Source organism: Glycine soja, chromosome 10 (genome assembly GCF_004193775.1).
Source record: "Glycine soja cultivar W05 chromosome 10, ASM419377v2, whole genome shotgun sequence".
NCBI lineage: Eukaryota > Viridiplantae > Streptophyta > Magnoliopsida > Fabales > Fabaceae > Glycine > Glycine soja.
In genome coordinates this window covers 37323342-37338567 of record NC_041011.1, presented here as the reverse complement: position 1 = coordinate 37338567, position 15226 = coordinate 37323342, and the positions used below count along the sequence as shown (strand labels likewise).

At 33.2% G+C, this 15226-nt stretch overlaps 1 pseudogene; it reads right to left on the bottom strand.

The window, feature by feature from the left end:
• Positions 1–3991: 3991 nt before the first annotated feature.
• On the bottom strand, positions 3992–15226 carry LOC114371724 (annotated as a pseudogene).

The following is a 15226-nucleotide window of genomic DNA, read 5'->3' as shown; positions in this document are numbered from 1 at the left end:
TAGATAGTAAAAAATTATAAACTTAATTGTAATGCATGTAAAACTTATCAAATAATTTATAAATATTTTTAAGTGCAATTATAGTTGCTTAATTCGTTATTGAATGGTGATAATTTAACAATGTTAATGCCCACAAGCAGTAATGTACTGTGAGTTCGACCACTTATTACTTCTATTTTCAATTAATTTATATTTTATTTGTCAACTTTCATGGTAACTTAACTTTGTCATTTTTTATTAATTTATTTTTAAATCTATCAATGTTACAATAAATTTAATCTTCAACTTTAGAATGAATAGATTATTTGGTTATAAAATTGTCAAACGAAATTATATAACCTAATGTAGTAAAAAATTATATAACCTAATTTTTTTAAAATAAGCTTATGTTTAGAAATTCAATTTTCTACTTCTAAATGTATGTAAAGTACAAAACTTACAAAATAATTGTCACAGTTAACAAATATTAAGAAATGACTTTGACTTGGGTTTATGTGTACCAGGTCCAAAATTCCATATTTTAGGAATACCCCCCAAGCTGGTAGACATCAATAAATCATGTCCATTCCTTTTTTTATAGTTAAATCTAACGGTGTACGTCTTATTCCTTTTTTTTCTTCCAAGTTGCGTTGGGTTTGAAAGTAGTTTCACTTTCGCACCCTAGACACTGTCTAGAATTACATTTAACTATATTTTTCATTTTAAAGCATAAATCAAACATTCTTCCAAATAATTTTACAAACGAGAAAATATGATTGACAAGTTCAAATTGTGACTTTAATTAGGTACTTCGAAAGCACCACTAAACCCATTTGACATTACCAGTATTTGGTTAACCTAAGTTATTCACCTCTTACATCCAGTAATAACGTAGATACCATAAAGATTAGAAAGTTATTGCATAACTATGATTTATTTGAATAACTTCTCCAAGCAACTATGCAACTATGCAACGACACTACTAATTCTAAGGTGGTATTCCATCCTTGTGTAGGTTATTAAGGTATATCTATCAAAGCCAAATGTGTAATTTGTTGTTACGTACAATTGTACCCATAAAGTCGATAAAAGTAGCATTCAATTCCAAAGGAAAAATGACGGCTAAGCTTGAGATCTTTCCAAGCATTCGGTGCTAAAAAATGACAGATTAATGTCTACAAATTGCTTTACAACATGCCCTAAAATGAATTAGGACACCTTGCTTGGTTTAATTAAGTTACAAAATTTGGTATAATTAAATTTAATGGATTGAAGCTAGTTGGTGAAGGAGGACAAACCTCAACAAGAAGGCTATATTGACATCTACATATGAGAAATTGTGGAAGAATTAATTGAAGTCTAAAATCGTACGAGCAAATTAGTTTAGAGTAATTTCTTCTTCATTTTGCTTAAAAGAATACACAATATATGATAAGAAAGAACTAACCAAAAACAAAAACAAACTCATCTCCATTGAATTGAAACTAATCAAAGTGACACTCAAACTTCTCGATGTGTCCTTAATGTGATATAAATGCTTCTTGTTGTGGATACCCAAAGACATGTTGGGTGACATTGATTAAGCCTATTTCCCCCTCTAATAAGTGGTGTTGTTAGCTTATACTTACAATGGTCCAATATGCATGTCATTAAAGTAACAATGTTGTATGATACTTTCTTATATGTGCTCCCCTTTAAGTGCTCACAAGGGATGATTTAGGCTTTGATATTCATGAAATTTCAATATTTATAATATAGTTTCATTATTTGAACTTCAAAAGATTATTTAGTTGTTAAAGTGCTTGTATCTTAATTAAAAAACAATGAAATAAACCATTAATTTTTGCTAATGAGAATTATACTTTGTATTTTATTTCTTGAAGTCATATATTGCTTTCTCCTTTTTTGAATATTTCATGATCTTACTCACCTTATTTCACATTTATAGTTTTTGTTCTATAAAGAAATAACTGCATCATGCAATCATCCGTCTTGCATAGACATCTTTTTTTCAGAAGCCTTTCTTCATTAACCAGTTTCCTCTCTGGTTTTCTTTAGAAATTCCTTCTAGCATATGCAAATTAATCACAAAATCCTCCATTTTCAATCTTTTTTCTTTAAAGATTTATGATTTTTTTTATAAACTTCTTCATATTCTTTATAGGAGAAAAAATATAAAAAATATATGCGAAATAAGTTTCTAATTAAACTAAAATTAGTTGATGCATAAGTTAATTTGTAAAAAATCCCTAATTAGCTTCTTTGAAAGTTAATTGTTAGCTTATGCATAAACAACTTTTAATATATTTATACATTATTTTATTTGATTATTATTTTTTCTCCTATAATTATTTATAGAGTTTATCCAAACAATCTCCTAACTATCACTTGGTTGAAATGAATTTTAATATCGGATGTCCATTGCTTACTTGCCATGTTCATGTGCAATGGGACTAGTATAAATATCAACCTTGTTAGTTGCATTGATGTAAAATCTACAAATTCCTTACACACACACACACATTGGGTCAGAGATCATAAATGTCTCCTAACCTAATGAGTCAATGATTAATCCCACTCACGATGTGTAATTGTTACTAGTCCAAGGGAATGTTTCACACAATAGCAATCAAACACAAGTTCTCCCACTAAATAGATCATTTTCACTCATGTGAACATAACTGGACCTTACATCGTTGCGTCAACCTTTTGAGTTAAATTCCTTACATATTGAGTTATTTAGTGATACTTTTTAGCATCTCAATGTAACTACTTTATATATGCAATTAAATTTTCAGGTATTAACATATTTTCCTCATGTTTCCCTTTCACGTAGTACGTGCATGCTAGCAACTAGAGATGCTCATATTTTACAATTGTAACTTTTGGGAACGGGTTGTTTTGGATGACAAGTAATAGAACCACCAATTTAAATATGGAGCCTCTAAATTAGCTTCAAATTTAAAGGTGGGCTCAACTTTCCTCGAATTAAATTGATATGGACCACTAACAGATAAATGTAGTAACAGACCACTATCAACCGGTCAATAATGACAAAGTGAAAACTTTAAAAAATAGACAGAACAATGGAAAATCTGAGATTTAAGATTAATGGAAACCATTGGTTTATGCACCAAGAACTAACAAATTGAATTGAACCAATCGTTGTCTCACAATTTTTTGGGTATACTTGGTGGATTTCTCCCCCTTCTTTCATCCCATATGAGCTCCTTAGGATTCATATAGACAAGGGTTCCCTTTTGACAAATTCTTGTAGTTTTGCCTAGTCCCTCCAAGCAAAGTTCATCCTTTTTTTCTCATGAATATATTTGAAGCTGTGTGACATAAGATCCTTAGGAATGGGGTGTCAACCTAATTGTAATCACCGTTCCTAAAGTGATGCTTTAGCATGTTTTTTTTCTTTTAAAAAAAAGTTGAACTAATTCTTATTTACTTGAATTGAATAAAATTTGGTTCAACTCACTTCTAATCCCAAAATATTTGAAAATGTTTAAAATTTTTATGTGTATAATATATATAACCACCATGAATTAGTTTAGATATAATTTATAATCAATCATGCATGCAATAACATTATATCAACAGTCATTTACTCGATGTATGAGAGAAGGGAAAAATAGAAAGAGCCTACTGAAAATATAAACATTAGAAAAATGCAATCCGTCATAATTGTTAAGTTGAAGAATTTGTTGAGTACAAAAAGCATAGATTTCATCAATTCTAGATCAGTGATATATATTGTTGATGCAGATATTTTGTATACTACATACTGTGCAAGTAATATTGTAAGATCTAAAACTACTAGATCTTTTTTTATAGGCAAAAGAAATATATTGAAAAAGACCAAATGGCATAAGAAGTGAAAAATTGCTAGATCTAGCACTAAATTATCTACCCATTCTATCAAATGCTGACAAATAGAAAACATAGCCTGTTGCATTTAAATTTAAAGATATGAAAGTAAAAAATATCTTCCAATGCTCAAATCCACTTACATTCCAACATTCTTAGCTGCAAGAACTCCTGTGGGGTGCTGTCACAACGTGGGCCACAATAGGATGGCAAAATAAAATTTAGACAAAATAAATAAATGGTTTTCCAAAAAAATGGAAAACTTACTTGGGGAGTTGCCATGTTTATTTAAGAAAAATGTCGAGAAAATAAAAAAAGATAAGGAATGATCTATGGTTTGAGAAAAAGGACTCGGGAGTCGTTTATGTACAGGAAAGGTGTTAGCACCCCACACGCCCGTCATGAAAACGATAACCTTTAATCGAGTGCGCTAAAAATAAAGTGACTTTTAATTACTTATCTTCCCTTGAAAACATGCATTATATTTTGTTATATTTTTTATTTAGAAAAGGAAATAAAATTTTTATTTTTTATTTTTTAAAAGGATTTTATTTTTCAATTTTTTTGGGTCCACAAGGGATTTGCCCTCGCTCCTACATATCCCTTGGTGCAATGAGGAAATCAAACTTACGTAGTACTTTGTAGAAAAAAGAGTTTGGGTGTTGGGTTGATTTTATTTTATTATCATTTTTTTGAAAGATTTTTGGTTTTGTGGTAAATTTTATGAAGTCAAGCAAGTCGGAGACCTAACATGACATTCACTAAATTTAATCACACTCTATTGAAACACTACCAAGCAAGTCTAAGATCCAGCATGGAGTGCATGTGACATTTAGGGATTATTTATTTGAGAATGTTACCATTTTTGAAAAGATTTTAGTTTTATGGTAAAATTTGTGAACTCAAGTAAGTCGGAGACCCAACATGTCATTCACAATTTACTCACGTTATTGAAACACCACTGAGCAAGTCGGAGACCTAGCATGAAGTGCACGGAAAGTAAATGAGTACTCAAGAATGTGAATGCGGCTTTGCAAAAATAAATAAATATTTGATATAGTGTTATGAAATCTAATAAATAGAATGAAAATGAAAAGTGATAGAATAAAAATGAGGAGTACACTTACTAATAAACGGAATAACGAGATATTTACAATATATTAATTAAACTGACTAACAAGACAAAAATAAAATCATATTTAAGGATAAACGATAAAGACAAAAAAGAAATACAATAAAATAAAGAGTTACTTACTAATATGTATAATTATTTTTGTTTTTGTTTTTTTTCAAAGTCAAATGGTTGATTTGGACTTAGTCAACACTGACAAAGTGCTAATATGGCAGGTCTAGTCACCATCCTAAGTGGCATGGGTGCACATATAAAGAAAAGGAGTATAGCCATCAATTTTATTTTATTTCGGACTTCACAAAAAAACGGGCTGGACCCAAAATGAAAAAGATGCATGTGTTATAAAAAAAGGTGTAAATAGTAAAGTTCATTTTATTCCAGACTTTGCAAAAATGGGCTAGGCCCAAAACAAAAAAGTGCATCTATGAAAAGAGTGCTGCTAGGTGCACCATGAGGCAGAGGATCTAATGCGCGGCTTGGTGTCATGAAAGGATGGGAGATGCGGAAGAACCAGTCCATGTAATCACTGGAACATGCCCTTGGCACAACGCACACCTCACCTGCTGGTACGATATGATCCTCGTAGTGCATCCACCTGTCGTGTATATCATCATACGAGACCTATGAATCGACAGGAGGAGCAGGAATAGTCTGCGTGTAGCCAAACTGCCGCACAACCCTCTCCGGTCGGTAATAAACAGCAACAGGCCCCCAGCGCAAGAGACCGGAATAGCATGATCTAACGTGGAAGTCCCAGACCTCCCAATGCTCCCCATAAGGGATCCAACAGACATCCGGAATCCGGAGTCGGTCCAGGCGCTCCCTGTACGCCGGCGTGCGAATGCTCTTCATGGTCTTCTTCGTCGCAATCCACCTGCACGCACGCGGGGAAGCCTCGTCGTAGTCTTGATCAGCGGTGGACTCCGCGACCGAGGGAAAATGCTCATAAATCCAGCACTACAGATGTAACATTAAAATTATAAACATTAATAATGAAAGTGTAACAAAATTTAAAGTTGAACATTGTTGAGCCTGAATGAATGAAAAACATATTTGTTACCTGCAGCAGTGTGATGTAACCGCCAAGCTGTCGACTGTGGCTCATAGATGCATCGTTCAGCTGGTCGTACATATGAACCAGAGCAGCCACTCCCCGGGCGTACCTCTCTGTTATACTGAGGTCACGAAGGGCCTCCAAGTAGACAACATGCACATTGGTTGCACTCCCCAGGCATACCTCTATGTCTGTGTAGTTTACGGATCAGGTGATCCGTAAGCATGTTCTGGATCAGGTGATCCGTAAGCATGTTCCGGATCAACTTGATCTAGAAAATGCTTACGGATCACCTGATCCGTAAGCTCCTCCAAGCTTCCCTACTCCGACATCAATGGCGGAAAGGACAGTGGTGCTTACCTCGACAGTCGACGCTGACGATGCTCCCTCGACGGTGGACGGTGGTTCGTGGTTCGTGGCTCCTCTTCACGGCAACACGAATCCTCTTCACGGTGGTTCGTGGTTGCTCGTGCTTCGTCGTTCGTGGCCGAGGAAGAATAAGAAGAATCAAATGGAGAAGAAGAAGAAGGTAGCGCGAGGAAGAAGAAGAATGACTCTAGGGAAGAATCAAATGCTTTGAGGGAGAAGAAGAATCAAAAGCTGTGCGAGGAAGAAGAAAAGAAACTACAACGAAGAGGAGAGAGAGAGTCAAGCGTTTTTTTTTTTTTTAAATAACCCAGGGGCATAAAGTACTTTTCATCTCAAGTGCTGGGTGCACCAGCAAAAATGCTGGGTGCACCTAGCAGCACTCCTATGAAAAACGTGATGTTAATAGTCTTTCTATCATATTACAGACTTTGGAAAAATGGGCTAGGCCCAGAACGGGAAAAAGGTGCATGTATTAAAAAGATAGTGCAAAGAGTAATGATTGTTTCTTTTTTTTGACGTTTTTGTTTTTTTTAGGGTTGGGTTGGAAATGTCCACAATTTGGAAGGTGTGTTGCTCATGAATTTATTTTTTCATGAGAGAGAAAGAAAGCTACAACTAAACCCAAAATAAGCAAAAGCAAAAGGATTATAGGAAGCAATCTATGCATAAAGCACAGCTCACGGACACACATTTTAAAAGCTAAAAAAAGTTCCAAGAGCAAAAGCAACAACAAAAGAATGCATTCAACTTTCCACATTAGTCCATAAAGCAAGGTGCACCAGAGCTTACCTCATTAAGCAAATACTATGAAGAAGATTCAACCTTCTTGTTTTTTTTTTCGTACTGCTCTTTTTTTTTGTGTCTGTGTTGTCCTTCCATTTTTCTACGTATGTGTTGTCCCTATTCTTCTTCTCCTCCCTTATGTGTTGTTCTTCCTTTTGCTTTTATGTTGTACTCTTTCTTGACCTAATATACTCTCAAAGAGAACTCCATAGGTCACACATTATACTTTTGTTGTTTCTATTTCTTCTTTTTTTTTTTTGTTCTTCTTTTAACATTCTTTCTTTCTGTTTTTTTTAGTGTTCTTCTTCTTTCTTTTTTTTCATCTTTTTCATGCCCCTTTCCTTTTTTTTGTTTCTCCTTTTTTTTCACTGTTTTTTTCTTACGTTTTTTCTTTTCTTTTTTTTTTTACTTTTTTTTCTTTGTTTCTTTTTTTTCCTTTTTTATTATTCTTTCCTTTTATGGTTCCTTCTTTCTTCTTCTTTTTTTCATTGTTTTATACGTTTACTTTTCCTTTTTTTTTCTTTTCTCTTTTTTTTCACATTTTCTTTTTTTATTATTTTTTCTGTTTTTTTTTCTTTTCTTTATTTTTTTTCTTTTTAGACCCGAAAAGAAATAAGGGTTTGATAGCTGACCCTCTTTACTTATCTTTTGTTAAAAGTAAAAGATAAATAAAGGCGAAGACACTAATTTTGTTGGGATGATTCTTCGTGAGAATGAAGAATCTTTGGAGAAAAGAAATTGGTGTACCAAAAAATAAAAAACTTTGAGTTCAACAATAAACAACAAAAATGAGTCTCGTTAAACAAAAAACATATGACTTTGAGTTCTATGAAACATAAAACAGAGGACATTGAGTCCTATGAAAACATAAAAGACAAAGGACGTTGAGTCCTATGAAAACATAAAGATAGAAGACGTTGAGTCCTATGAAACATAAAGACAGAAGACGTTGAGTCCCAGGAAACACAATGACAGACGATGTTGAGTCCTATGAAAACATAAAGACAGAGGACGTTGAGTCCTATGAAAACATAAAGACAAAGGGTGTTGAGTCCTATGAAACATAAAACACAGGACGTTGAGTCCTATGAAAGATAAAGATAGAGGACGTTGAGTCCTGTAAAACATAAAGGTGAGGACGATGAGTCCTGTGAAACATAAAGGCAGAGGACGTTGAGTCCCATGAAAACATAAAGGCGAGGACGTTGAGTCCTAGGAAAACATAAAGACAGAGTACATTAAGTCCTATGAAAAATAAAGACAAAGGATGTTGAGTCCTATGAAAGATAAAGACAGAGGACGTTGAGTCCTATGGAAACATAAAGACAAAGGATGTTGAGTCCTGTGAGACATAAAGGTAGAGGATATTGAGTCTTGTGAAAACATAAAGGTGAGGACGTTGAATCATATGGAACAAGCCAATAGGTATTAATACCCAATGGCTCAACCTTATAAGAAAGCAAGAGGTTGACTCTTTAAGAGGGCCACTCATCCCAAACTCAAAAGATAAGACATTGGATTTTGGAAACTGGCATATAAAGAGAAATCTATGCCCTTACAACCTGATATGAAGCATATGAGTTTTGGAATGCATAGGCACGCAATCTTCGACCTGAAATGTAGTAAATGTAGGTTTTGTACGCAACAATGCAATGCAAAAGGTTTTGAATCATGAAAATTATGCAATGCTAATGACATAAAGCAAAAGCAACAACAAAAGAATGCATTCAACTTTCCACATCAGTCCAAAAAGTAAGGTGCATCACACCTTACCTCATTAAGCAAATACTATGGAGAAGATTCAACCTTGTTGTTTCCTTTTTTTGTACTGCTCTTTTTTTGGCGTTTGTGCTGCTCTTCCTTTTTTCTACGTATGTGCTGCTCTTCTTCTTCTTCTTCTCCTCCCCCATGTATTGTTCCTCTTTTTGCTTTTATGTTGTGCTCTTTCTTGACCTAATGAGCTCTCAAAGAGAGCCTCATAGGTCACATGATATATATTTTTTAATTTCTATTTCTTCTCTTTTTTATTATTATTTTCTTCTTCTAACATTCTTTTTTTTACCGTTCTTCTTCTTCTTCTTTTTATCTTTTTCATGTCCCTTTTCTTTTTTTTTTCTTTTCCACTTTGTTTTTTTTCTTACGTTTTTTTTCTTTCTTCTTTTTTTTTATTGTTTTTTTATTTTATTTTACTTTTTTCCCTTTTTTATTATTCTTTCCTTTTTTTCTTTTTTCATTTTTTTTATATTTTTACTTTCTCCTTTTTCTTCTTCTTGTTTTTTTTCTTTCTTTTTTCTTTTTTTTTTCACTTTTTCTTTCCTTTTTTCATTCTTTTTTTTTCTGTTTTTTTTTTCTTTTTAGACCCAAACAGAATTAGGGTTTGACATGTGCATTTTCAAAAACAAGAATGTTAAAAGGATCTACCGGTCCATCCTATTAACCATCATTTCATTATTAACTACAACATCACTATGGATTACGGACTAGACAAAATCAGAAATACAGTAATAAAATGAACCCAATGCCAAATTCAAAGTAGGAAAAGAAAAGGCGTAAGTAATCTTTTAATCTATGGGCAATCTTGTCAACAAGTGCACCACATTCATATATTGGTATACCTCAAATCTCTTGGCTGCTGCAAGAAATCCATCCGGAGAAGGTTTGCCTTGTTTAACTTCCGGGTCATCACCAAGAACAACATGATGCATCAAAGAGAAGATTCCATGATGTCTTTGAGTTTTCAAATCAAAATGTCGCTTGTGAGAATTGTGGGGAAAATTGTCAAAACAACTTTGCATTACAAATCCTTCAAAATAGATTTGAAGTAGGAAATAAATCTATCCTTTCTAGTTTCTACCCCACCCACCCAAACAAGCAAAAGAAATGTAAATAACAAAAAAAAACAAATAAACAAAATATGGTTGAAGTGTACCCAGTTGCCACTCAAATTGAACTCTTTTTGCATGTAGATGATTGACTAAACGACTAACACCTACAATAGATGAAAATGGCACAGAAGGACATCAATATATAAAACAATATAATAGTGCATATAACACAGAATTTGTATATAGTATTTCTATACCTACTAAGTCTATTGAGTTTGACACAGGCTAACTGTATACACTACGAACTATTCAGTATTAGTCTAACTCCCAATAAATATTAAGTACCAATAACAAAAGTACAAATTAAGGCTTTCACAATAAAATAACTAGTTTAGTTAACAACAGTCTTTGAACGCAGTAAGGTAATTTTTATGCTTGAGCATGGGATCTATGATTACAATATGGGTAGGGTGGGGAAACCTCTTAGAGAACTCATGCGTGGCAAGAAGATTGAATCTTGAATAGTTAGAAGCTTTTATATGAATAAATATGTACATTTCCCATTGAAAATTAAGAGCATTTTACTAGGAAAAAATATTTACATGCTGAATATCTTGAGATATAGTAATATAATGTTGCTAAGAATCCATACAATGAAGAAATTCTACCGTCTGTAAAAAACAGTTTTTCCATAGTAGTTAATTAAACCAATACAAGCATTTCAAAGCAAATGTACTTGAAGGCTGAAACATGTGGGTTCAAAGATGCCAACAATATCAGTGTATAATACATAAGCATCCAGCTACAAAATCATGGTAGAAATGCATTCAATAAGAATTTTATGAATTCAAAATTCGTAACTACACTAAACAAGCTACTAGTTCTGATATTCAACATATATCACTATGTTGAATGTGTCAATATAATTTCTTCTCATCCCTAGAAGATCCATGTTGTGATGAATCTTTTCAAGTTTTCACCATGTGTATCTACAAAAAGGATGGAAGATGCCCAATTTTATTAAACAAGGAATGATTACAAGTTCAAAAGTTTGACTCTACAAGGTGACAACCAATTATGAACCTTTATGCATCACAATAGCTTAATTCAACAAAGACTGGAAAAGGAATGCAACATAAGTGAAATAATGAAATGGGGAGGGTGAAATGAATAATAAAGACCCAACTAATAATTTTTACATATTTACTTTGATAAAAGAAGTTACACGGCCAAAAAAATTAGATGAGACAAAAGTCACTGCGGATGAGACAACCTTTCATAAAAAGCTAGCATATCTTTTCACCGTAATGGAAACTTCACCTAATACACAATCAAAGTACAAAAGGTACTCTAAGGCAACCTATTTATGTGTTTGATTATCCAGTTGCAAGAAGATAACAGTTAATGCCTGCATTTCATGGACTACAACATTCAAATTAAAAGGTCTCTTCTATGGAACTAAAAACTCCCTCCAACGACTATTTTAACAAGTCTAAAATAATCCTACTTACTATAAAGTAAATGAGTTATCCTTTCTTGCATTTTCATGAGTGTGTGAAATCTAAAGAGGCTTGTGGAAGCAAATACTTGGGAAAAAGTGTCTAGAGAGATAAGTATAAAGAATACTTTGGTGTAAGAAAACAATGTTTATAACCAATGGTTGATAGTAAAATTTTGGTAGTAGTGAATATTAACTGATTGACAAGTGCACCAATTTTATCACAAGTAGTAAAGATTAAACGAAAGATCGAGTGTCGAGTCCATAAAAACTTTGTTTGTACTTGCGTTGATAAATACCCAATTTGTAAGCAATAGAAGAAGTAGAAGAGGACAAAAATTGTAAGTGTGAAATTTAAGGGTAAAAGGGCAAAAGAAAAAGATAACAAGAAAATTAAGCAATAGCTTAAATGCAAAAGATGAGTTCAGAATTATGTTGGAGTCTAGCATGCCTAACTACCATTGATGCAATATTAATGTTTTTTTATTAATTGTTTTTCCAATTTTCACCCACATCTACTAATATGTTCTCCTTTGATCCCTCGGGATGAAGAACCTAATTTATGTATTCTCTCTTCCAAATCCCTTTACAAAGATGGAATCATAAACAACATTAAGTATAAAGATGTATGCAGAGGTACAACAAAGTCACTCTATCCCTAGCAATGCAATGTTGAGATGCTCTTTCCCAGTTCTTTAGACATTACCATTTCCCAATGAATAACCCCTAAAAATAGATGCATGGATGGCCAAACCACATAATAACAATGAAAAACAGAAAAGGAACAATAGAAATTGAAATTGCATTAATAGATAAGAAGAGCAATTACATTACAAGGGCACTAACCGCTAGGCTCCAACTGAGGGGGTTTAACCTCTCATAGCCATGAGAGGCTTTACACTTCAGGGGCTAATGGAAGAAATAGCTGATGACTAATAACAAGAAAATGGGGAATGATTAAAAGAGAGAGGGTTCCCCTAAGGGATAGGCCCGGGCTTTGGATAACTCTGAGACTCGGTGTGTCTTTTCCTTCTGCTTCCTCCTCCTTATATAGGCACCAGGTAGCTTACTTTTCACGTTGACTTCGCGCTGGCTTTCGTGTTAAGCGTGCCTTTGAGCTTAGTTGTGGGCTTTTCCGCGCACAGCGTGGGCACGCGCTAAGCCTGGGTGACGCGCTAAGCGACCTGTCCACTTCTTCAATTTTTCTTCAAGGCTTTTTCTTTCACTTTTTGCCTCAATTTTCCTTCAAAGCACTTGAATGTTTCTTCTCTTGACTTTTGCTGATAAAAAATAACAAAGATGTTAATTTCTTCATTATTTCATTAAAAACAATAATAAAGTAAAGAAATCATACTCATTTATTAGTCAAAATTGACTATCAAATTAGCTTATATTTCACAGTTATCAGTGAACCAAAGACGAAATATATCATTTAGTTCAACGAATCAGTGGCAAAACTCTAAGTGTCTCTTTTTTCTTCTCTTCATCTACATATATTTTACCGTTGCTAACCTATATAAGAAAGGAACTTAGTTTTAAGGTTAAAATTGTGTTTTCTAAAAGATTGCTTATCCTTTAAGTGTGTGTCCACTATCAAATAGTTCATAGGACGAAGCGTTTATCCAATCCCTAGGTGTAAACAAGTTTTTTGCCTATAAACAATTTTCCATTTTTTTGAAAAACACTACCCCCTCTTACATTTCTCTTTACAATGAAAATGAGAAGCAATTAGTGAAATCTACAGATTTGAATGAGTTGCTATCATCAATAAAGGCAATGGGATTAAAGGTTCTACCAATGCTACATATATACATAACGATGCAGGCATTAAGACATTCAAATGCCATCCATTCAAGGTGTATTTGGGCAAATAGATTAATTAAATAGTTATTCAATAAGCTTTCATGAGAGCTTATGTCATAAATTTAGTTATGAAACATACTTAAATGAGATGAAAAAAGCGTTTATCTTGATAAACTTTACTAATAAGCTAAAAACCATTTACAGGAGTCACAAGCTATTTTTATAAGCCTAAGGGTCTATTTGGATGAATTTCTCTAGAAGTACTTTTGGAAAAAGAAAATAAGAAGAAGAAAAAAGAAATGAACTTCTCCATAAGCTAATTTGTAAATGTCCTTTCATTTTTTTTAGAAAAGCTATATGAGAAAGCTTTTATAAATCAGCTAATAGGAAACTCATTTTAGCTTACAGAGAAACTCATTTTCTTTTTTTCTTCTTATTTTCTCTTAAAAGTGCTTTTAGAAAATGCATCCAAGCATGCCCTAAATAAGCTCCATTAATCTACATACCTGGCATAGGCTCACTAGTAGGAAACAAGTTATGCAGCATATCCTCTCTTTCCACCAAGAATTGCTCAGCCCTAAGAGAATCACTAATTCCAAACTCTTCAACAAATATCCTAGCAGATTATATTGCATTCTTTCCCATCATCTTTGCCTTGAGAGACCAATCAAAGGTTTTGTTGTACCTAGCGAGTATGATTTCTTAAACTTGAGTATAGAACCTCTCAGTGTCTGCAACAAAACCATGGTTTTGAAAATGGTTTTTTTGATAAAAAATAATGAGAATGTGGTCAAAGATGGGTGGAATAATTGTATATACTGAGCAAGAGATCGTCCATGTCAAAAATGACATGGGTGTTTGGCCTTCTAATGGAGACGACGACAACAAAAGAATTGGCGATTTCGCGATACGACCTTCTTGACCAGTCTTTGATCTACAATTACAGATATCAGATTTTTTGTTAGTGCAATTGTAGGAATCACATTCAAAACAATATTTAATTATTTAAGCGGTGTATTCTATAGAAATATAAATACAAATAAAAAAAATTAAAAATGATTATATTACTCAGAGTTTCAAGCAAGTCTCTAAATTATTTTTAAAAAATGAATAAGTTTATTTCATTGAAAACAAAAGTCGATGAAGATTAAATTTCTTTGATTTTTTTGGATATTTTTTAATAGCTGATTGGTACCAAACAATTTTTTTAGAGTGGTTTCAAACAATTCGTTCTTTGCAAAATTGAAAAAATATTTTTAATACAAAATATTTTGGCTTTTGCTAAACATGCCTCCAAGTTTTACTTTTACACCCCCTTCCACTTATTTTGTTTTTATTTTTCCAAGTATATCCTTTCTTATGAAATACTATACCTCCATTATCCTCTACCACATAAGAAAGAATTCAAACGCCTATCTCTTCGCAACCCACTCTTTGCTTGCGATGATGCCACTACCAGCGACTCCCCCTTCGCACTATCGAAAGCCACCGAGGAGGTTCTCCTTAGGATCTTGATACGAATAGGCCAGGAATTGAGCATGAACCTATCTCCAATAATGGGCCTTCCATTGCTGCAAACAGGCCCAAACGAATTGTGAAGCCTCCTGCACATCACAAATATTATGTTTAGTAATAATTATAATTAAATGATGTAATATATTAATATTAGTAGTTATTCCACAATTATTTTACTTTCAGTTAAGTGTTGTGTAGTGGAAAAGTGGAAACTGTCTCCACTTCCTAATTATTAGGGAGGTAGTTATTGGAAACTATTATTTATTGTAATTGGTATTCTGAAATGAATTTAAGCAAATATTCAGTAAAGATTTTCCCTAGTCTTTGTCCCCTTTCTTAGGAGAATGTTCCACTCAACTTGGAACAATTTCAACAAACTGCCAACCACTTAACAT